The following is a 26,244-nucleotide window of genomic DNA, read 5'->3' on the forward strand; positions in this document are numbered from 1 at the left end:
ATCTTACTGGCTATTACATCAACTTAGATGCTTCATCTAAGTTCTAAGATGGTGCTTTTAATGTCTCCGCATACCGCAGCACGCGACATAGCTTTGCACACGATAAATGTATCCGTTTCAGACAGAAGTGCGGCCAATGTGACGATCTGGCTTTAAGTCGATTCAATAACAAATGACGAAAACGGACGGATTTCTCAGGTTTTTACTACATATGAACACTTTTCACATTCTCACGTGCAACGCGGCTTCTAGTCCTCCTTTCATGCAAAATTTTAAGTTCCTAGCTCATGTCCAAGGCACCAAAGAAGGGTAAAAAGTCAATAATCGATACCTAAAACTTGTATTGTACTACATCTTACTGACTATTACATCAACTTAGAAGCTTCATCTGTGTTCCACTATGATGCTTTTAGTGTCTCCACATACCGCAGCACACGACATAGCTTTGCAGACGACAAGTACAACCGTTTCAGAGAGAAGGGCGGCCAATGTGACGATCTGGCTTTAAGTGGATTCGATAACAAATGACGAAATCGGACGGATTTCTCAGTTTTTTAATAAATATGGACACTTTTCACATTCTCCCGTGCAACGCGGCTGCTAGTCCTCCTTTCATGCAGAATCTCAAGGTCTTAGCTGATGTCCAAGGCACCAAAGCCAGCTGAAAAGTCTATCATCGATATGTAAAACTTGAATTGTACTACTTCTTAGAGGATATTACAGCAACATAGAAGCTTCATCTGTGTTGCACTATTATGCTTTTAGTGCCTCCGCATACCGCAGCACGCGACATAGCTTTGCAGACGATTAGTACAACCGTTTCAGAGAGAAGGGCGGCCAATATGACGATCTGGTTTTAAGTCGATTCGATAACAAATGACGAAAACGGACGGATTTCTAAGTTTTTACTACATATGAACACTTTTGACATTCTCCCGTGCAACGCGGGTGCTAGTCATCCTTTCATGCAGAATCTTAAGGTCCTAGCTCATGTCCAAGGCACCAAAGCCAGCTAAAAAGTCTATAATCGATATATAAAACTTGAATTGTACTACTTCTTAGTGGATGTTACATCAACTTAGAAGCTTTATCTGTGTTCTATTATGGTGGTTTTAGTGTCTCCGCATACCGCAGCACGCGACATAGCTATGCAGACGATAAGTACAACCGTTTCAGAAAGAAGAGCGGCCAATGTGACGTTCTGGCTTTAAGTCGATGCGATAACAAATGCCGAAAACGGACGGATTTCTTAGGTTTTTACTACATATGAACACTTTTCACATTCTCGCGTGCAACTTGGCTGCTAGTCTTCCTTTCATGCAGAATGTTTAGGTCCTAGCTCATGTCCAAGGCACCAAAGCCATCTAAAAAGTCAATAATCGATACCTAAAACTTGTATTGTACTACATCTTACTGACTATTACATCAACTTAGAAGCTTCATCTGTGTTCCACTATGATGCTTTTAGTGTCTCCACATACCGCAGCACACTACATAGCTTTGCAGACGATAAATGTAACCGTTTCAGACAGAAGAGCGGCCAATGTGACGATCCGCCTTAAGTCGATTCGATAACAAATGTCGAAATCGGACGGATATCTCAGTTTTTTACTACATATGGCCACTTTTCACATTCTCCCGTGCACCTCGAGTGCTAGTCCTCCTTTCATGCAAAATCTTAAGTTCCTAGCTCATGTCCAAGTGACGAAAGGAGGGTAAGAAGTCAATAATCGATACCTAAAACTTGAATTGTACTACATCTTACTAGCTATTACATCAACTTAGATGCTTCATCTAATATCTAATATGGTGCTTTTAGTGTCTCCGCATACCGCAGCACTCGACATAGCTTTGCACACGATAAATGTAACCGTTTCAGACAGAAGAGCGGCCAATGTGACGATCTGGCTTTAAGTCGATTCGATAACAAATGATGAAAACGGATGGATTTCTCAGGTTTTTACTACATATGAACACTTTTCACATTCTCACGTGCAACACGGCTGCTAGTCCTCCTTTCATGCAAAATTTTAAGTTCCTGGCTCATGTCCAAGGCACCAATGAAGGGTAAAACGTCAATAATCGGTACCTAAAACTTGTATTGTACTACATCTTACTGGCTATTATATCAACTTAGAAGCTTCATCTGTGTTCTACTATGATGCTTTTAGTGTCTCTGCATACCGCAGCACACGACATAGCTTTGCAGACGATAAGTACAACCGTTTCAGAGAGAAGAGCAGCAAATATGACGATCTGGCTTTAAGTCGATTCGGTAACAAATGACGAAAACGGACGGATTTCTCAGGTTTTTACTACATATGAACACTTTTCACATTCTCCCGTGCAACGCGGCTGCTAGTCCTCCTTTCATGCAGAATCGTAAGGTCCTAGCTCAAGTCCAAGGCACCAAAGCCATCTAAAAAGTCAATAATTGACACCTAAAACTTGAATTGTACTACTTCTTACTGACTATTACATCAACTTAGACGCTTCATCAGTGTTCTACTGTGGTGCTTTTAGTGTCTCCGCATACCGTAGCACGCCACATAGCTTTGCAGACGATAAATGTAACCGTTTCAGACAGAAGAGCGGCCAATGTGACGATCTGGCTTAAGTCGATTCGATAACAAATGACGAAATTGGACCGATTTCTCAGTTTTTTACTACATATGGACACTTTTCACATTCTCCTGTGCAACTCGGCTGCTAGTCCTCCTTTCATGCAAAATCTTAAGTTCCTAGCTCATGTCCAAGACACGAAAGGAGGGTAAGAAGTCAATAATCGATACCTAAAACTTGAATTGTACTACATCTTCCTGGCTATTATATCAACTTAGAAGCTTCATCTGTGTTCTACTATGATGCTTTTAGTGTCTCCGCATACCGCAGCACTCGACATAGCTTTGCACACGATAAATGTAACCGTTTCAGAGAGAAGGCCGGCCAATGTGACGATGTGGCTTTAAGTCGATTCGATAACAAACGACGAAAACGGACGGATTTCTCAGGTTTTTACTACTTATGAAGACTTTTCACATTCTCCCATGCAACTGGGCTGCTAGTCCTCCTTTCATGCAGAATCTTAAGGTCCTAGCTCATGTCCAAGACACCAAAGCCAGCTAAAAAGTCTATAACCGATATATAAAACTTGAATTGTACTACGTCTTACTGGACATTATATCAACTTAGGAGCTTCATCTGTGTTCTACTATGGTGCTTTTAGTGTCTCCGCATACCGCAGCTCGCGACATAGCAATGCAGACGATAAATACATCCGTTTCATAGGGAAGAGCGGCTAATGTGACGTTTCTGCTTTATGTCGATTCGATAACAAATGCCGAAAATAGACGGATTTCTTAGGATTTTTTTTTACATATGAACACTTTTCACATTCTCCCGTGCCACTCGGCTGCTAGTCCTCCTTTCATGCAAAATCTTAAGTTCCTAGCTCATATCCAAGGCACCAAAGAAGGGTAAAAAGTCAATAATCGATACCTAAAACTTGAATTGTACTACTTCATACTGGCTATTACATCAACTTAGAAGCTTGATCTGTGTTCTACTATGGTGCTTTTAGTGTCTCCGCATACCGCAGCACGCGACATAGCTTTGCACACGATAAGTACAACTTTTTCAGAGAGAAGAGCGGCCAATGTGAGGATCTGGCTTTAAGTCGATTTGATAACAAATGACGAAAACTGACGGATTTCTCAGGTTTTTACTAAATATGAACACTTTTTACATTCTCCCGTGCAACTCGGCTGCTTGTCCTCCTTTCATGCAGAATCTTGAGGTCCTAGCTCATGTCCAAGGCACCAAAGCCAGCTAAAAAGTCAATAATCGATACCTAAAACTCGAATTGTACTACTTCTTACTGGCTATTACATCAACTTAGAAGCTTCATCTGTGTTCTACTATGGTGCTTTTAGTGTCTCCGCATACCGCTGCACGCGACATAGCCTTGTAGACGATGAAGTAAAACCGTTTCAGAGAGAAGAGCGGCCAATGTGACGATCTGTCTTCAAGTCAATTCGATAACAAATGACGACAACGGACGGTTTTCTCAGGTTTCTACTACATATGAACATTTTTCACATTCCCCCGTGCAACGCGGCTGCTAGTCGTCCTTTCATGCAGAATCTTAAGGTCCTAGCTCATGTCCAAGGCACCAAAGCCAGCTAAAAAGTGAATAATCGATAACTGAAACTTGAATTGTACTACTTCTTACTGGCTATTACATCAACTTAGAAACTTCATCTGTGTTCTACTATGGTGCTTTTAGTGTCTCCGCATACCGCAGCACGCGACATAGCTTTGCAGACAATAAGTGTAACCGTTTCAGACAGAAGAGCGGCCAATGTGACGATCTGGCTTTAAGTCGATTCGATAACAAATGACGAAAACGGACGGATTTCTCAGGTTTTTACTACATATGAACACTTTTCACATTCTCCCGTGCAACTGGGCTGTTAGTCCTCCTTTCATGGAGAATCTTATGGTCCTACCTCATGTCCAAGACACCAAAGCCAGCTAAAAAGTCTATAACCGATATATAAATCTTGAATTGTACTACTTCTTACTGGATATTATATCAACTTAGGAGCTTCATCTGTGTTCTACTATGGTGCTTTTAGTGTCTCCGCATACCGCAGCACGCGACATAGCTTTGCAGACGATTAGTACAACCGTTTCAGACAGAAGTGCAGCCAATGTGACGATCTGGCTTTAAGTCGATTCGATAACAAATGACGAAAACGGACGGATTTCTCAGGTTTTTACTACATATGAACACTTTTCACATTCTCACGTGCAACGCGGCTGCTTGTCCTCCTTTCATGCAAAATTTTATGTTCCTAGCTCATGTCCAAGGCACCAAAGAAGGGTAAAAAGTCAATATTCGATACCTAAAACTTGTATTGTACTACATCTTACTGGCTATTACATCAACTTAAAGCTTCATCTGTGTTCTACTATGAGGCTTTTAGTGTCTCCGCATACCGCAGCGCACGACATAGCTTTGCAGACGATAAGTACAACTGTTTCAGAGAAATAGGCGGCCAATGTGACGATCTGGCTTTAAGTCGATTCGATAACAAATGACGAAAACGGACGGATTTCTCAGGTTTTTACTACATATGAACACTTTTCACATTCTCCCGTGCAACGCGGCTTCTAGTTCTCCTTTCATGCAGAATCTCAAGGTCCTAGCTCATGTCCAAGGCACCAAAGCCAGCTAAAAAGTCTATAATCGATATATAAAACTGGAATTGTACTACTTCTTAGAGGATATTACAGCAACATAGAAGCTTCATCTGTGTTCTACTATGGTGCTTTTAGTGTCTCCGCATACCGCAGCACGCGACGTAGCTTTGCAGACGATAAGTACAACCGTTTCAGGGAGAAGAGCAGCAAAGTTGATGATCTGGCTTTAAGTCGATTCGATAACAAACGACGATAACGGACGGATTTCTTAGGGTTTTTTTACATATGAACACTTTTCACATTCTCCCATTCAGCTGGGTTTCTAGTCCTCCTTTCATGCAGAATCTTAAGATCCTAGCTCATGTCCAAGACAGCAAAGCCAGCTAAAAAGTCTATAACCGATATATAAAACTTGAATTGTACTACTTCTTACTGGATATAATATCAACTTAGGAGCTTCATCTGTGTTCTACTATGGTGCTTATAGTGTCTCCGCATACCGCAGCTCGCGACATAGCAATGCAGACGATAAATACATCCGTTTCATAGGGAAGAGCGGCTAATGTGACGTTTCTGCTTTATGTCGATTCGATAACAAATGCCGAAAACGGACGGATTTCTTAGGACTTTTTTTTTTACATATGAACACTTTTCACATTCTCCCGTGCCACTCGGCTGCTAGTCCTCCTTTCATGCAAAATATTAAGTTCCTAGCTCATATCCAAGACACCAAAGAAGGGTAAAAAGTCAATAATCGATACCTAAAACTTGAATTGTACTACTTCATACTGGCTATTACATCAACTTAGAAGCTTGATCTGTGTTCTACTATGGTGCTTTTAGTGTCTCCGCATACCGCAGCACGCGACATAGCTTTGCACACGATAGGTACAACTTTTTCAGAGAGAAGAGCGGCCAATGTGAGGATCTGGCTTTAAGTCGATTTGATAACAAATGACGAAAACTGACGGATTTCTCAGGTTTTTACTAAATATGAACACTTTTTACATTCTCCCGTGCAACTCGGCTGCTTGTCCTCCTTTCATGCAGAATCTTAAGGTCCTAGCTCATGTCCAAGGCACCAAAGCCAGCTAAAAAGTCAATAATCGATACCTAAAACTCGAATTGTACTACTTCTTACTGGCTATTACATCAACTTAGAAGCTTCATCTGTGTTCTACTATGGTGCTTTTAGTGTCTCCGCATACCGCTGCACGCGACATAGCCTTGTAGACGATGAAGTAAAACCGTTTCAGAGAGAAGAGCGGCCAATGTGACGATCTGTCTTCAAGTCAATTCGATAACAAATGACGACAACGGACGGTTTTCTCAGGTTTCTACTACATATGAACATTTTTCACATTCCCCCGTGCAACGCGGCTGCTAGTCCTCCTTTCATGCAGAATCTTTAGGTCCTAGCTCATGTCCAAGGCACCAAAGCCAGCTAAAAAGTGAATAATCGATAACTGAAACTTGAATTGTACTACTTCTTACTGGCTATTACATCAACTTAGAAGCTTCATCTGTGTTCTACTATGGTGCTTTTAGTGTCTCCGCATACCGCTGCACGCGACATAGCCTTGTAGACGATGATGTAAAACCGTTTCAGAGAGAAGAGCGGCCAATGTGACGATCTGTCTTCAAGTCAATTCGATAACAAATGACGAAAACGGACGGATTTCTCAGGTTTTTACTACATATGAACACTTTTCACATTCTCCCGTGCAACGCGGCTGCTAGTCCTCCTTTCATGCAAAATCTTAAGGGCCTAGCTCATGTCCAAGGCATCAAAGGAGGGTACAAAGTCAATAATCGATAAGTAAAACTTGAACTGTACTATTTCATACTGGCTATTACATCAACTTGGAAGCTTCATCTGTGTTCTACTATGGTGCTTTTAGTGTCTCCGCATACCGAAGCTCGCGACATAGCTTTGCACACGATAAGTACAACCGTTTCAGAGAGAAGAGCAGCAAATTTGATGATCTGGCTTTAAGTCGATTCGATAACAACGACGATAACGGACGGATTTCTTAGGGTTTTTTTTACATATGAACACTTTTCACATTCTCCCTTGCAGCTGGGTTTCTAGTCCTCCTTTCATGCAGAATCTTAAGATCCTAGCTCATGTCCAAGACAGCAAAGCCAGCTAAAAAGTCTATAACCGATATATAAAACTTGAATTGTACTACTTCTTACTGGATATAATATCAACTTAGGAGCTTCATCTGTGTTCTACTATGGTGCTTTTAGTGTCTCCGCATACCGCAGCTCGCGACATAGCAATGCAGACGATAAATACATCCGTTTCATAGGGAAGAGCGGCTAATGTGACGTTTCTGCTTTATGTCGATTCGATAACAAATGCCGAAAACGGACGGATTTGTTAGGACTTTTTTTTACATATGAACACTTTTCACATTCTCCCGTGCCACTCGGCTGCTAGTCCTCCTTTCATGCAAAATCTTAAGTTCCTAGCTCATATCCAAGGCACCAAAGAAGGGTAAAAAGTCAATAATCGATACCTAAAACTTGAATTGTACTACTTCATACTGGCTATTACATCAACTTAGAAGCTTGATCTGTGTTCTACTATGGTGCTTTTAGTGTCTCCGCATACCGCAGCACGCGACATAGCTTTGCACACGATAGGTACAACTTTTTCAGAGAGAAGAGCGGCCAATGTGAGGATCTGGCTTTAAGTCGATTTGATAACAAATGACGAAAACTGACGGATTTCTCAGGTTTTTACTAAATATGAACACTTTTTACATTCTCCCGTGCAACTCGGCTGCTTGTCCTCCTTTCATGCAGAATCTTAAGGTCCTAGCTCATGTCCAAGGCACCAAAGCCAGCTAAAAAGTGAATAATCGATAACTGAAACTTGAATTGTACTACTTCTTACTGGCTATTACATCAACTTAGAAGCTTCATCTGTGTTCTACTATGGTGCTTTTAGTGTCTCCGCATACCGCAGCACGCGACATAGCCTTGTAGACGATGAAGTAAAACCGTTTCAGAGAGAAGAGCGGCCAATGTGACGATCTGTCTTCAAGTCAATTCGATAACAAATGACGACAACGGACGGTTTTCTCAGGTTTCTACTACATATGAACATTTTTCACATTCCCCCGTGCAACGCGGCTGCTAGTCCTCCTTTCATGCAGAATCTTAAGGTCCTAGCTCATGTCCAAGGCACCAAAGCCAGCTAAAAAGTGAATAATCGATAACTGAAACTTGAATTGTACTACTTCTTACTGGCTATTACATCAACTTAGAAGCTTCATCTGTGTTCTACTATGGTGCTTTTAGTGTCTCCGCATACCGCAGCACGCGACATAGCTTTGCAGACAATAAATGTAACCGTTTCAGACAGAAGAGCGGCCAATGTGTCGATCTGGCTTTAAGTCGATTCGATAACAAATGACGAAAACGGACGGATTTCTCAGGTTTTTACTACATATGAACACTTTTCACATTCTCCCGTGCAACTGGGCTGTTAGTCCTCCTTTCATGCAGAATCTTATGGTCCTACCTCATGTCCAAGACACCAAAGCCAGCTAAAAATCTATAACCGATATATAAATCTTGAATTGTACTACTTCTTACTGGATATTATATCAACTTAGGAGCTTCATCTGTGTTCTACTATGGTGCTTTTAGTGTCTCCGCATACCGCAGCACGCGACATAGCTTTGCAGACGATTAGTACAACCGTTTCAGACAGAAGTGCAGCCAATGTGAAGATCTGGCTTTAAGTCGATTCGATAACAAATGACGAAAACGGACGGATTTCTCAGGTTTTTACTACATATGAACACTTTTTACATTCTCACGTGCAACGCGGCTGCTTGTCCTCCTTTCATGCAAAATTTTATGTTCCTAGCTCATGTCCAAGGCACCAAAGAAGGGTAAAAAGTCAATATTCGATACCTAAAACTTGTATTGTACTACATCTTACTGGCTATTACATCAACTTAAAGCTTCATCTGTATTCTACTATGATGCTTTTAGTGTCTCCGCATACCGCAGCACACGACATAGCTTTGCAGACGATAAGTACAACTGTTTCAGAGAAAAGGGCGGCCAATGTGACGATCTGGCTTTAAGTCGATTCGATAACAAATGACGAAAACGGACGGATTTCTAAGGTTTTTACTACATATGAACACTTTTCACATTCTCCTTTGCAACGCGGCTGCTAGTCCTCCTTTCATGCAGAATCTCAAGGTCCTAGCTCATGTCCAAGGCACCAAAGCCAGCTAAAAAGTCTATAATCGATATATAAAACTCGAATTGTACTACTTCTTAGAGGATATTACAGCAACATAGAAGCTTCATCTGTGTTCTACTATGGTGCTTTTAGTGTCTCCGCATACCGCAGCACGCGACATAACTATGCAGACGATAAGTACAACCGTTTCAGAGAGAAGTGCGGCCAATGTGACGATCTGGCTTTAAGTCGATTCGATAACAAATGACGAAATCGGACGGATTTCTCAGTTTTTTACTACATATGGACACTTTTCACATTCTCCCGTGCAACGCGGCTGCTAGTCCTCCTTTCATGCAAAATCTTAAGGTCCTAGCTCATGTCCAAGGCACCAAAGGAGGGTACAAAGTCAATAATCGATAAGTAAAACTTGAACTGTACTACTTCATACTGGCTATTACATCAACTTGGAAGCTTCATCTGTGTTCTACTATGGTGCTTTTAGTGTCTCCGCATACCGCAGCTCGCGACATAGCAATGCAGACGATAAACACAACCGTTTCAGAGAGAAGAGGGGCTAATGTGACGTTCTGGCTTTATGTCGTTTCCATAACAAATGCCGAAAACGGACGGATTTCTTAGGTTTTTTTTGTACATATGAACACTTTTCACATTCTCCCGTCCAACTCGGCAGCTTGTCCTCCTTTCATGCAGAATCTTAAGTTCCTAGCTCATGTCCAAGGCACCAAAGGAAGGTAAAAAGTCAATAATCAATTAGTAAAACTTGAACTGTACTACTTCATACTGGCTATTACATCAACTTGGATGCTTCATCTGTGTTCCACTATGATGCTTTTAGTGTCTCCGCATACCGCAGCTCGCGACATAGCTTTGCAGACGATAAGTACAACCGTTTCAGAGAGAAGAGCGACCAATATGACGATCTGGCTTTAAGTCGATTCGATAACAAACGACGAAAACGGACGGATTTCTCAGGTTTTTACTACATATGAAAACTTATCACATTCTCCCGTGCATCGCGGCTGCTAGTCCTCCTTTCATGCAATATCTTAATTTCCTAGCTCATGTCCAAGGCACCAAAGAAGGGTAAAAAGTCAATAATCGATACCTAAAACTTGTATTGTACTACACCTTACTGGCTATTACATCAACTTAGATGCTTCATCTAAGTTCTAAGATGGTACTTTTAGTGTCTCCGCATACCGCAGCACGCGACATAGCTTTGCACACGATAAATGTAACCGTTTCAGACAGAAGTGCGGCCAATGTGACGATCTGGCTTTAAGTCGATTCGATAACAAATGACGAAAACGGACGGATTTCTCAGGTTTTTACTACATATGAACACTTTTCACATTCTCACGTGCAACGCGGCTGCTAGTCCTCCTTTCATGCAAAATTTTAAGTTCCTAGCTCATGTCCAAGGCACCAAAGAAGGGTAAAAAGTCAATAATCGATACCTAAAACTTGTATTGTACTACATCTTACTGACTATTACATCAACTTAGAAGCTTCATCTGTGTTCCACTATGATGCTTTTAGTGTCTCCACATACCGCAGCACACGACATAGCTTTGCAGACGATAAGTACAACCGTTTCAGAGAGAAGGGCGGCCAATGTGACGATCTGGCTTTAAGTGGATTCGATAACAAATGACGAAATCGGACGGATTTATAAGTTTTTTTAATAAATATGGACACTTTTCACATTCTCCCGTGCAACGCGGCTGCTAGTCCTCCTTTCATGCAGAATCTCAAGGTCTTAGCTGATGTCCAAGGCACCAAAGCCAGCTGAAAAGTCTATCATCGATATATAAAACTTGAATTGTACTACATCTTAGAGGATATTACAGCAACATAGAAGCTTCATCTGTGTTCTACTATGGTGCTTTTAGTGTCTCCGCATACCGCAGCACGCGACATAACTATGCAGACGATAAGTACAACCGTTTCAGAGAGAAGGGCGGCCAATGTTACGATCTGGCTTTTAAGTGGATTCGATAACAAATGACGAAATCGGACGGATTTCTAAGTTTTTACTACATATGAACACTTTTGACATTCTCCCGTGCAACGCGGCTGCTAGTCATCCTTTCATGCAGAATCTTAAGGTCCTAGCTCATGTCCAAGGCACCAAAGCCAGCTAAAAAGTCTATAATCGATATATAAAACTTGAATTGTACTACTTCTTAGTGGATATTACATCAACTTAGAAGCTTTATCTGTGTTCTATTATGGTGCTTTTAGTGTCTCCGCATACCGCAGCACGCGACATAGCTATGCAGACGATAAGTACAACCGTTTCAGAAAGAAGAGCGGCCAATGCGACGTTCTGGCTTTAAGTCTATGCGATAACAAATGCCGAAAACGGACGGATTTCTTAGGTTTTTACTACATATGAACACTTTACACATTCTCCCGTGCAACTCGGCTGCTAGTCCTCCTTTCATGCAGAATCTTAAGGTCCTAGCTCATGTCCAAGTCACCAAAGCCAGCTAAAAAGTCTATAACCGATATATAAAACTTGAATTGTACTACGTCTTACTGGATATTATATCAACGTAGGAGCTTCATCTGTGTTCTACTATGGTGCTTTTAGTGTCTCCGCATACCGCAGCTCGCGACATTGCAATGCAGACGATAAATACATCCGTTTCATAGGGAAGAGCGGCTAATGTGACGTTTCTGCTTTATGTCGATTCGATAACAAATGCCGAAAACGGAAGGATTTCTTAGGGTTTTTTTTTTTACATATGAACATTTTTCACATTCTCCCGTGCCACTCGGCTGCTAGTCCTCCTTTCATGCAAAATCTTAAGTTCCTAGCTCATATCCAAGGCACCAAAGAAGGGTAAAAAGTCAATAATCGATACCTAAAACTTGAATTGTACTACTTCATACTGGATATTACATCAACTTAGAAGCTTGATCTGTGTTCTACTATGGTGCTTTTAGTGTCTCCGCATACCGAAGCACGCGACATAGCTTTGCACACGATAAGTACAACTTTTTCAGAGAGAAGAGCGGCCAATGTGAGGATCTCGCTTTATGTCGATTTGATAACAAATGACGAAAACTGACGGATTTCTCAGGTTTTTACTAAATATTAACACTTTTTACATTCTCCCGTGCAACTCGGCTGCTTGTCCTCCTTTCATGCAGAATCTTAAGGTCCTAGCTCATGTCCAAGGCACCAAAGCCAGCTAAAAAGTCTATAATCGATATATAAAACTTGAATTGTACTACTTCTTACTGGCTATTACATCAACTTAGAAGCTTCATCTGTGTTCTACTATGGTGCTTTTAGTGTCTCCGCATTCCGCAGCACGCGACATAGCTTTGCAGACAATAAATGTAACCGTTTCAGACAGAAGAGCGGCCAATGTGACGATCTGGCTTTAAGTCGATTCGATAACAAATGACGAAAACGGACGGATTTCTCAGGTTTTTACTACATATGAACACTTTTCACATTCTCACGTGCAACGCGGCTGCTTGTCCTCCTTTCATGCAAAATTTTATGTTCCTAGCTCATGTCCAAGGCACCAAAGAAGGGTAAAAAGTCAATATTCGATACCTAAAACTTGTATTGTACTACATCTTACTGGCTATTACATCAACTTAGAAGCTTCATCTGTGTTCTAGTATGATGCTTTTAGTGCCTCCGCATACCGCAGCACATGACATAGCTTTGCAGACGATAAGTACAACTGTTTCAAGAGAAAGGCGGCCAATGTGACGATCTGGCTTTAAGTCGATTCGATAACAAATGACGAAAACGGACGGATTTCTCAGGTTTTTACTACATATGAACACTTTTCACATTCTCCCGTGCAACGCGGCTGCTAGTCCTCCTTTCATGCAGAATCTCAAGGTCCTAGCTCATGTCCAAGGCACCAAAGCCAGCTAAAAAGTCTATAATCGATATATAAAACTCGAATTGTACTACTTCTTAGAGGATATTACAGCAACATAGAAGCTTCATCTGTGTTCTACTATGGTGCTTTTAGTGTCTCCGCATACCGCAGCACGCGCCATAACTATGCAGACGATAAGTACAACCGTTTCAGAGAGAAGAGCAGCAAATTTGATGAATTGGCTTTAAGTCGATTCGATAACAAACGACGATAACGGACGGATTTCTTAGGGTTTTTTTTACATATGAACACTTTTCACATTCTCCCATGCAACTGGGTTTCTAGTCCTCCTTTCATGCAGAATCTTAAGATCCTATCTCATGTCCAAGACAGCAAAGCCAGCTAAAAAGTCTATAACCGATATATAAAACTTGAATTGTACTACTTCTTACTGGATATTATATCAACTTAGGAGCTTCATCTGTGTTCTACTATGGTGCTTTTAGTGTCTCCGCATACCGCAGCACGCGACATAACTATGCAGACGATAAGTACAACCGTTTCAGAGAGAAGAGCAGCAAATTTGATGATCTGGCTTTAAGTCGATTCGATAACAAACGACGATAACGGACGGATTTCTTAGGGTTTTTTTTACATATGAACACTTTTCACATTCTCCCATGCAACTGGGTTTCTAGTCCTCCTTTCATGCAGAATCTTAAGATCCTATCTCATGTCCAAGACAGCAAAGCCAGCTAAAAAGTCTATAACCGATATATAAAACTTGAATTGTACTACTTCTTACTGGATATTATATCTACTTAGGAGCTTCATCTGTGTTCTACTATGGTGCTTTTAGTGTCTCCGCATACCGCAGCTCGCGACATAGCAATGCAGATGATAAATACAACCGTTTCAGAGAGAAGAGCGGCTAATGTGACGTTCTGGCTTTACGTCGATTCGATAACAAATGCCGAAAACGGACGGATTTCTTAGGTTTTTTTTACATATGAACACTTTTCACATTCTCCCGTGCAACTCGGCTGCTTGTCCTCCTTTCATGCAGAATCTTAAGGTCCTAGCTCATGTCCAAGGCACCAAAGCCAGCTAAAAAGTCAATAATCGATACCTAAAACTCGATTTGTACTACCTCTTACTGGCTATTACATCAACTTAGAAGCTTCATCAGTGTTCTACTATGGTGCTTTTAGTGTCTCCGCATACCGCTGCACGCGACATAGCCTTGCAGACAATAAGTACAACCGTTTCAGAGAGAAGAGCGGCCAATGTGACGATCTGTCTTCAAGTCAATTCGATAACAAATGACGACAACGGACGGTTTTCTCAGGTTTCTACTACATATGAACACTTCTCACATTCCCCCGTGCAACGCGGCTGCGAGTTTTCCTTTCATGCAAAATCTTAAGTTCCTAGCTCAAGGCACCAAAGAAGTGTAAAAAGTCAATAATCGATACCTAAAACATGAATTATACTACTTCATACTGGCTATTACATCGACTTAGAAGCTTCATCTGTGTTCTACTATGGTGCTTTTAGTGTCTCTGCTAACCGCAGCACACGACACAGCTTTGCAGACGATAAGTACAACTGTTTCAGAGAGAAGGGCGGCCAATGTGACGATCTGGCTTTAAGTCGATTCGATAACAAATGACGAAAACGGACGGATTTCTCAGGTTTTTACTACATATGAACACTTTTCACATTCTCCCGTGCAACGCGGCTGCTAGTCCTCCTTTCATGCAGAATCTCAAGGTCCTAGCTCATGTCCAATGCACCAAAGCCAGCTAAATAGTCTATAATCGATATATAAAACTTGAATTGTACTACTTCTTACTGGATATTATATCAACTTAGGAGCTTCATCTGTGTTCTACTATGGTGCTTTTAGTGTCTCCGCATACCGCAGCACGCGACATAGCTTTGCAGACGATTAGTACAACCGTTTCAGACAGAAGTGCGGCCAATGTGACGATCTGGCTCAGGTTTTTACTACATATGAACACTTTTCACATTCTCACGTGCAACGCGGCTGATTGTCCTCCTTTCATGCAAAATTTTAAGTTCCTAGCTCATGTCCAAGGCACCAAAGAAGGGTAAAAAGTCAATAATCGATACCCAAAACTTGTATTGTACTACATCTTCCTGGCTATTACATCAACTTAGAATCTTCATCTGTGTTCTACTATGACGCTTTTAGTGTCTCCGCATACCGCAGCACACGACATAGCTTTGCAGACCATAAGTACAACTGTTTCAGAGAGAAGGGCGGCCAATGTGACGATCTGGCTTTAAGTCGATTCGATAACAAATGACGAAATCGGACGGATTTCTCAGTATTTTGCTACACATGGACACTTTTCACATTCTCCCGTGCAACGCGGCTGCTAGTCCTCCTTTCATGCAAAATCTTAAGTCCCTAGTTCATGTCCAAGGCACCAAAGGAGGGTACAAAGTCAATAATCGATAAGTAAAACTTGAACTGTACTACTTCATACTGGCTATTACATCAACTTGGAAGCTTCATCTGTGTTCTACTATGGTGCTTTTAGTGTCTCCGCATACCGCAGCTCGCGACATAGCTTTGCACACGATAAGTACAACCGTTTCAGAGAGAAGAGCAGCAAATATGATGATCTGGCTTTACGTCGATTCGATAACAAACGACGAAAACGGACGGATTTCTCAGGTTTTTACTACATATGAACACTATTCACATTCTCCCATGCAACTGGGCTGCTAGTCCTCCTTTCATGCAGAATCTTAAGGTCCTAGCTCATGTCCAAGTCAGCAAAGCCAGCTAAAAAGTCTATAACCGATATATAAAACTTGAATTGTACTACTTCTTACTGGATATTATATCAACTTAGGAGCTTCATCTGTGTTCTACTATGGTGCTTTTAGTGTCTCCGCATACCGCAGCTCGCGACATAGCAATGCAGACAATAAATACAACCGTTTCAGAGAGAAGAGCGGCTAATGTGACGTTCTGGCATTATGTCGATTCGATAACAAATGACGAAAACGGTTGGATTTCTTAGGGTTTTTTTTACATATGAACACTTTTCACATTCTCCCGTGCAACTCGGCTGCTAGTCCTCCATTCATGCAAAATCTTAAGTTCCTAGCTCATGTCCAAGGCACCAAAGAAGGGTAAAAAGTCAATAATCGATACCTAAAACTTGAATTGTACTACTTCATACTGGCTATTACAACAACTTAGAAGCTTCATCTGTGTTCTACGATGGTGCTTTTAGTGTCTCCGCATACCGCAGCACGCGACATAGCTTTGCACACGAAAAGTACAACCGTTTCAGAGAGAAGAGCGGCCAATGTGAGGATCTGGTTTTAAGTCGATTTGATAACAAATGACGAAAACTGACGGATTTATCAGGTTTTTACTATATATGAACACTTTTTACAATTCTCCCGTGCAACGCGGCTGCTTGTCTTCCTTTCATGCAGAATCTTAAGGTCCTAGCTCATGTCCATGGCACCAAAGCCAGCTAAAGGTCAATAATCGATACCTAAAACTCGAATTGTACTACTTCTTCTGGCTATTACATCAACTTAGAAGCTTCATCTGTGTTCTACTATGGTGCTTTTAGTGTCTCCGCATACCGCTGCACGCGACATAGCCTTGCAGACGATAAGTACAACCGTTTCAGAGAGAAGAGCGGCCAATGTGACGATCTGTCTTCAAGTCAATTCGATAACAAATGACGACAACGGACGGTTTTCTCAGGTTTCTACTACATATGAACACTTTTCACATTCCCCCGTGCAACGCGGCTGCGAGTTTTCCTTTCATGCAAAATCTTAAGTTCCTAGCTCAAGGCACCAAAGAAGGGTAAAAAGTCAATAATCGAAACCTAAAACTTGAATTATACTACTTCATACTGGCTATTACATCAACTTAGAAGCTTCATCTGTGTTCTACTATAGTGCTTTTAGTGTCTCCGCATACCGCAGCACGCGACATAGCCTTGTAGACGATAAGTACAACCGTTTCAGAGAGAAGTGCGGCCAATGTGACGATCTGTCTTCAAGTCAATTCGATAACAAATGACTTCAACGGACGGTTTTTTCAGGTTTCTACTACATATGAACACTTTTCACATTCTCCCGTGCAACGCGGCTGCTAGTCCTCCTTTCATTCAAAATCCTAAGTTCCTAGCCCATGTCCAAGGCACCAGAGAAGGGTAAAAAGTCAATAATCGATACCTAAAACTTCAATTGTAGTACTTCTTACTGGCTATTACATCAACTTAGAAGCTTCATCTGTGTTCTACTGTGGTACTTTTAGTGTCTCCACATACCGCAGCACGCGACATAGCTTTGCAGACGATAAATGTAACTGTTTCAGAAAGAAGAGCGGCCAATGTGACGATCTGGCTTTAAGTCGATTCGACAACAAATTACGAAAACGGACGGTTTACTCAGGTTTTTACTACATACGAACACTTTTCACATTCTCCCGTGCAACGCGGCTGCTAGTCCCCTTTCATGCAAAATCTTAAGTTCCTAGCTCATGACCAAGGCACCAAAGAAGGGTAAAAAGTCAATAATCGATAATTAAAACTTGAATTGTACTACTTCTTATTGGCTATTGCATCATCTTAGAAGCTTCATCTGTTTTCTACTATGGTGCTTTTAGTGTCTCGGCATACCGCAGCACGCGACATAGCTTTGCTGACGATAAATGTAATCGTTTCAGAGAGACGAGCGGCCAATGTGACGATCTGGCTTTAAGTCGATTCGATAACAAATGACGAAAACGGACGGATTTCTCAGGTTTTTACTACATATGAACACTTTTCACATTCTCACGTGCAACGCGGCTTCTTGTCCTCCTTTCATGCAAAATTTTATGTTCCTAGCTCATGTCCAAGGCACCAAAGAAGGGTAAAAAGTCAATATTCGATACCTAAAACTTGTATTGTACTACATCTTACTGGCTATTACATCAACTTAGAAGCTTCATCTGTGTTCTACTATGATGCTTTTAGTGTCTCCGCATACCGCAGCACATGACATAGCTTTGCAGACGATAAGTACAACTGTTTCAGAGAGAAAGGCGGCCAATGTGACGATCTGGCTTTAAGTCGATTCGATAACAAATGCCGAAAACGGACGGATTTCTTAGGTTTTTTTTTACATATGAACACTTTTCACATTCTCCCGTGCAACTCGGCTGCTTGTCCTCCTTTCATGCAGAATCTTAAGGTCCTAGCTCATGTCCAAGGCACAAAAGCCAGCTAAAAAGTCAATAATCGATACCTAAAACTCGATTTGTACTACTTCTTACTGGATATTATATCAACTTAGGAGCTTCATCTGTGTTCTACTATGGTGCTTTTAGTGTCTCCGCATACCGCAGCACGCGACATAGCTTTGCAGACGATTAGTACAACCGTTTCAGACAGAAGTGCGGCCAATGTGACGATCTGGCTCAGGTTTTTACTACATATGAACACTTTTCACATTCTCACGTGCAACGCGGCTGATTGTCCTCCTTTCATGCAAAATTTTAAGTTCCTAGCTCATGTCCAAGGCACCAAAGAAGGGTAAAAAGTCAATAATCGATACCCAAAACTTGTATTGTACTACATCTTCCTGGCTATTACATCAACTTAGAATCTTCATCTGTGTTCTACTATGACGCTTTTAGTGTCTCCGCATACCGCAGCACACGACATAGCTTTGCAGACCATAAGTACAACTGTTTCAGAGAGAAGGGCGGCCAATGTGACGATCTGGCTTTAAGTCGATTCGATAACAAATGACGAAATCGGACGGATTTCTCAGTATTTTGCTACACATGGACACTTTTCACATTCTCCCGTGCAACGCGGCTGCTAGTCCTCCTTTCATGCAAAATCTTAAGTCCCTAGTTCATGTCCAAGGCACCAAAGGAGGGTACAAAGTCAATAATCGATAAGTAAAACTTGAACTGTACTACTTCATACTGGCTATTACATCAACTTGGAAGCTTCATCTGTGTTCTACTATGGTGCTTTTAGTGTCTCCGCATACCGCAGCTCGCGACATAGCTTTGCACACGATAAGTACAACCGTTTCAGAGAGAAGAGCAGCAAATATGATGATCTGGCTTTAAGTCGATTCGATAACAAACGACGATAACGGACGGATTTCTTAGGGTTTTTTTTACATATGAACACTTTTCACATTCTCCCGTGCAACTCGGCTGCTAGTCCTCCTTTCATGCAAAATCTTAAGGTCCTAGCTCATGTCCAAGGCACCAAAGCTAGCAAAAAAGTCAATAATCGATAACTGAAACTTGAATTGTACTACATCTTACTAGCTATTACATCAACTTAGAAGCTTCGTCTGTGTTCTACTATGGTACTTTTAGTGTCTCCACATACCGCAGCACGCGACATAGCTTTGCAGACGATAAATGTAACCGTTTCAGGAAGAAGAGCGGCCAATGTGACGATCTGGCTTTAAGACGATTCGACAACAAATTACGAAAACGTACGGTTTACTCAGGTTTTTACTACATATGAACACTTTTCACATTCTCCCGTGCAACGCGGCTGATAGTCCCCCTTTCATGCAAAATCTTAAGTTCCTAGCTCATGTCCAAGGCACCAAAGCCACCTAAAAAGTCAATAATCGATACCTAAAACTTGAATTGTACTACTTCTTACTGGCAATTACATCAACTTAGAAGCTTCATCTGTGTTCTACTATGGTGCTTTTAGTGTCTCCACATACCGCAGCAAGCGACATAGCTTTGCAGACGATAAGTACAACCGTTTCAGAGAGAAGAGCGGCCAATATGACGATCTGGCTTTAAGTCGATTCGATAGAAAATGACGAAAACGTTCGGATTTCTCAGGTTTTTACTACATATGAACATTTTTCACATTCTCTCGTGCAACGCGACTGCCAGTCCTCCCTTCATGTAGAATCTGAAGATCCTACCTCATGTCCAAGGCACCAAAGCCGGCTAAAAAGTCAATAATCGATAGATAAAACTTGAATTATACTACTTCTTACTGGCTATTACATCAACTTAGATGCTTCATCTGTGTTCCATTATGGTGCTTTTAGTGTCTCCGCATACCGCTGCACGCCACATAGCTTTGCAGACGATAAATGTAACCGTTTCAGACAGAAGAGCGGCCAATGTTGCGATCTGGCTTTAAGTCCATTCGGTAACAAATGACGAAAACGGACGGATTTCTCAGGTTTTTACTACATATGAACACTTTTCATATTCTCCCTTGCAACGCGGCTGCTAGTCCTCCTTTCATTCAAAATCCTAAGTTCCTAGCCCATGTCCAAGGCACCAGAGAAGAGTAAAAAGTCAATAATCGATACCTAAAACTTGAATTGTAGTACTTCTTACTGGCTATTAAATCAACTTAGAAGCTTCATCTGTGTTCTACTGTGGTACTTTTAGTGTCTCCACATACCGCAGCACGCGACATAGCTTTGCAGACGATAATTGTAACTGTTTCAGAAAGAAGAGCGGCCAATGTGACGATCTGGCTTTAAGTCGATTCGACAACAAATTACGAAAACGTACGGTTTACTCAGGTTTTTACTACATATGAACACTTTTCACATTCTCCCGTGCAACGCGGCTGCTAGTCCCCTTTCATGCAAAATCTTAAGTTCCTAGCTCATGACCAAGGCACCAAAGCCAGCTAAAAAGTCAATAATTGATACCTAAAACTTGAATTGTACTACTTCTTACTGGCTATTACATCAACTTAGAAGCTTCGTCTGTGTTCTACTATGGTGCTTTTGGTGTCTCCACATACCGCAGCAAGCGACATAGCTTTGCAGACGATAAGTACAACCGTTTCAGAGAGAAGAGCAGCCAATATGACGATCTGGCTTTAAGTCGATTCGATAGAAACTGACGAAAACGGACGGATTTCTCAGGTTTTTACTACATATGAACACTTTTCGCATTTTCCCGTGCAACGCGGCTGCTAGTCCTCCCTTCATGCAGAATCTGAAGATCCTACCTCATGTCCAAGGCACGAAAGCCAGCTAAAAAGTCAATAATCGATAGATAAAACTTGAATTATACTACTGCTTACTGGCTATTACATCAACTTAGATGCTTCATCTGTGTTCCACTATGGTGCTTTTAGTGGCTCCGCATACCGCAGCAAGCCACATAGCTTTGCAGACGATAAATGTAACCGTTTCAGACAGAAGAGCGGCCAATGTGGCGATCTGGCTTTAAGTCCATTCGATAACAAATGACGAAAACGGACGGATTTCTCAGGTTTTTACTACATATGAACACTTTTCATTTTCTCCCTTGCAACGCGGCTGCTAATCCTCCTTTCATGCAGTATCTTAAGGTCCTAGCTCATGACCAAGGCACCAAAGCTAGCAAAAAAGTCAATAATCGATAACTGAAACTTGAATTGTACTACATCTTACTAGCTATTACATCAACTTAGAAGCTTCATCTGTATTCTACTATGGTACTTTTAGCGTCTCCACATACCGCAGCACGTGACATAGCTTTGCAGACGATAAATGTAACCGTTTCAGAAAGAAGAGCGGCCAATGTGACGATCTGGCTTTAAGTCGATTCGACAACAAATTACGAAAACCTACGGTTTACTCAGGTTTTTACTACATATGAACACTTTTCACATTCTCCCGTGCAACGCGGCTGCTAGTCCCCCTTTCATGCAAAATCTTAAGTTCCTAGCTCATGTCCAAGGCACCAAAGCCAGCTAAAAAGTCAATAATCGATACCTAAAACTTGAATTGTACTACTTCTTACTGGCTGTTACATCAACTTAGAAGCTTCATCTGTGTTCTACTATGGCGGTTTTAGTGTCTCCGCATACCGCAGCACGCGACATTGCTTTGCAGACGATAAGTACAACCGTTTCAGGGAGAAGAGCGGCCAATGTGACGATCTGGCTTTAAGTCGATTCGATAACAAATGACGAAAACGTTCTGATTTCTCAGGTTTTTACTACATATGAACACTTTTCACATTCTCCCGTGCAACGCGGCTGCTAGTCCTCCCTTCATGCTAAATCGGAAGATCCTACCTCATGTCCAAGGCACCAAAGCCAGCTAAAAAGTCAATAATCGATACATAAAACTTGAATTATACTACTTCTTACTGGCTATTACATCAACTTACATGCTTCATCTGTGTTCCACTATGGTGCGTTTAGTGTATCCGCATACCGCAGCACGCCACATAGCTTTGCAGACGATAAATGTAACCGTTTCAGACAGAAGAGCGGCCAATGTGGCGATCTGGCTTTAAGTCGACTCGACAACAAATTACGAAAGCCTACGGTTTACTCAGGTTTTTACTACATATGAACACATTTCACATTCTCCCGTGCCACGCGGCTGCTAGTCCCCCTTTCATGCAAAATCTTAAGTTCCTAGCTCATATCCAAGGCACCAAAGCCAGCTAAAAAGTCAATAATCGATACCTAGAACTTGAATTGTACTATTTCTTGCTGGCTGTTACAACAACTTAGAAGCTTCATCTGTGTTCTACTATGGTGCTTTTAGTGTTTCCGCGTACCGCAGCACGCGACATAGCTTTGCAGACGATAAGTACAACCGTTTCAGAGAGAAGAGCGGCCAATGTGACGATCTGGCTTTAAGTCGATTCGATAACAAATGACGAAAACGGACGGATTTCTCAGGTTTTTACTACGTATGAACACTTTTCACTTTCTCCCGTGCAGCTTGGCTGCTAGTGCTCCTTTCATGCAGAAACTTAAGGTCCTAGCTCATGTCCAAGGCACCAAAGCCAGAGAGTCAATAATCGATAGATAAAACTTGAATTATACTACTTCTTACTGGCTATTACATCAACTTAGATGCTTCATCTGTTTTCCAATATGGTGCTTTTAGTGTCTCCGCATCCCGCAGCACGCGACATAGCTTTGCAGACGATAAATGTAACCGTTCCAGACAGAAGAGCGGCCAATGTGACGATCTGGCTTTAAGTCGATTCGATAACAAATGACGAAAACGGACGGATAACTCAGGTTTTTACTACATATGAACATTTTTCACATTCTCCCGTGCAACGCGGCTGCTAGTCCTCCTTTCATGCAAAATCTTTAGGTCCTAGCTCATGTCCGAGGCACCAAAGCCAGTTAAAAAGTGAATAATCGATACCTAAAACTTGAATTGTACTACTTATTACTGGCACCAAAGCCAGCTAAAAAGTCAATAATCGATGCCTAAAACTTGAATTGTACTACTTATTACTGGCTATTGCATCAACTTAGAAGCTTCATCTGTGTTCTACTATGGTGCTTTTAGTGTCTCCGCACACCGCAGCCCGCGACATAGCTTTGCAGACGATAAGTACAACCGTTTCAGAGAGAAGAGCGGCCAATGTGACGATCTGGCTTTAAGTCGATTCGATAACAAATGACGAATACGGACGGATAACTCAGGTTTTTACTACATATGAACATTTTTCACATTCTCCCGTGCAACGCGGCTGCTAGTCCTCCTTTCATGCAAAATCTTAAGATCCTAGCTCATGTCCAAGGCACCAAAGCCAGCTAAAAAGTCAATAATCGATACCTAAAACTTGAATTGTACTACTTCTTACTGGCTATTACTTCAACTTAGAAGCTTCATCTGTGTTCTACTATGTTGCTTTTAGTGTCTCCGCATACCACAGCCCGCGACATAGCTTTGCAGACGATAAGTACAACCGTTTCAGGGAGAAGAGCAGCCAATGTGACGATCTGGCTTTAAGTCGATTCGATAACAAATGACGAAAACGTTCGGATTTCTCAGGTTTTTACTACATATGAACACTTTTCACATTCTCCCATGCAACGCGGCTGCTAGTCCTCCCTTCATGCAGAATCTGAAGATCCTACTTCATGTCCAAGGCACCAAAGCCAGCTAAAAAGTCAATAATCGATAACTGAAACTTGAATTGTACTACATCTTACTAGGTATTACATCAACTTAGAAGCTTCATCTGTGTTCTACTTTGGTGCTTTTAGTGTCTCCGCATACCGCAGCACACGACATAGCTTTGCAGACGATAAGTACAACCGTTTCAGAGAGAAGGGCGGCCAATGTGACGATCTGGGTTTAAGTCGATTCGATAACAAGTGACGAAAACATTCGGATTTCTCAGGTTTTTACTGCATATGTACACTTTTCACATTCTCCCATGCAACGCGGCTGCTAGTCCTCGATTCATGCAGAATCTGAAGATCTTACCTCATGTCCAAGGCACCAAAGCCAGCTAAAAAGTCAATAATCGATAGATAAAACTTGTATTATACTACTTCTTACTGGCTATTACATCAACTTAGATGCTTCATCTATGTTCCACTACGGTGCTTTTAGTGTCTCCGCATACCGCAGCACGCCACATAGCTTTGCAGACGATAAATGTAACCGTTTCAGACAGAAGAGAGGCCAATGTGGCGATCTGGCTTTAAGTCGATTTGATAACAAATGACGAAAACGGACGGATTTCTCAGGTTTTTACTACATATGAACACTTTTCACTTTCTCCCGTGCAATTCGGCTGCTAGTCCTCCTTTCATGCAAAATCTTAAGTTTCTAGCTCATGTCCAAGGCACCAAAGAGGGGTAAAAAGTCAATAATCGATACCTCAAACTTGAATTGTACTACTTCTTGCTGGCTATTACAACAACTTAGAAGCTTCATCTGTGTTCTACTGTGGTGCTTTTGGTGTCTCCGCATACCGCAGCACGCGACATAGCTTTGCAGACGATAAGTACAACCGTTTCAGAGAGAAGAGCGGCCAATGTGACGATCTGGCATTAAGTCGATTCGATAACAAATGACGAAAACGGACGGATTTCTCATGTTTTTACTACATATGAACAATTTTCACATTCTCCCGTGCAACTCGGCTGCTAGTCCTGCTTTCATGCAGAATGTTAAGGTCCTAGCTCATGTCCGAGGCACCAAAGCCAGTTAAAAAGTCAATAATCGATACCTAAAAATTGAATTGTACTACTTATTACTGGCGCCAAAGCCAGATAAAAAGTCAATAATCGATACCTAAAACTTGAATTGTACTACTTATTACTGGCTATTACATCAACTTAGAAGCTTCATCTGTGTTCTACTATGGTGCTTTTAGTGTCTCCACATACCGCAGCACGCGACATAGCTTTGCAGACGATAAGTACAACCGTTTCAGGGAGAAGAGCGGCCAATGTGACGATCTGGCTTTAAGTCGATTGGATAACAAATGACGAAAACGGACGGATTTCTCAGGTTTTTACTACATATGAACACTTTTCACATTCTCCCGTGCAACGCGGCTGCTAGTCCTCCGTTCATGCAGAATCTGAAGATCCTACCTCATGTCCAAGGCACCAAAGCCAGCTAAAAAGTCAATAATCGATAGATAAAACTTGAATTGTACTACTTCTTACTGGCTATTACATCAACTTAGATGCTTTATCTGTGTTCCACTATGGTGCTTTTAGTGTCTCCGCATACCGCAAAACGCCACATAGCTTTGCAGCCGATAAATGTAACCGTTTCAGACAGAACAGCGGCCAATGTGGCGATCTGGCTTTAAGTCCATTCGATAACAAATGACGAAAACGGACGGATTTCTCTGGTTTTTACTACATATGAACACTTTTTATTTTCTCCCTTGCAACGCGGCTGCTAGTCCTCCTTTCATGCAGAATCTTAAGGTCCTAGCTCATGTCCAAGGCACCAAAGCTAGCAAAAAAGTCAATAATCGATAACTGAAACTTGAATTGAACTACATCTTACTAGGTATTACATCAACTTAGAAGCTTCATCTGTGTTCTACTATGGTGCTTTTAGTGTCTCCGCATACCGCAGCACGCGACATAGCTTTGCAGACGATAAATGTAACGTTTTCAGACAGAACTGCGGCCAATGTGACGATCTGGCTTT

This window comes from Schistocerca gregaria, unplaced genomic scaffold (assembly GCF_023897955.1).
Source record: "Schistocerca gregaria isolate iqSchGreg1 unplaced genomic scaffold, iqSchGreg1.2 ptg000469l, whole genome shotgun sequence".
Classification (NCBI taxonomy): Eukaryota; Metazoa; Arthropoda; class Insecta; order Orthoptera; family Acrididae; genus Schistocerca; species Schistocerca gregaria.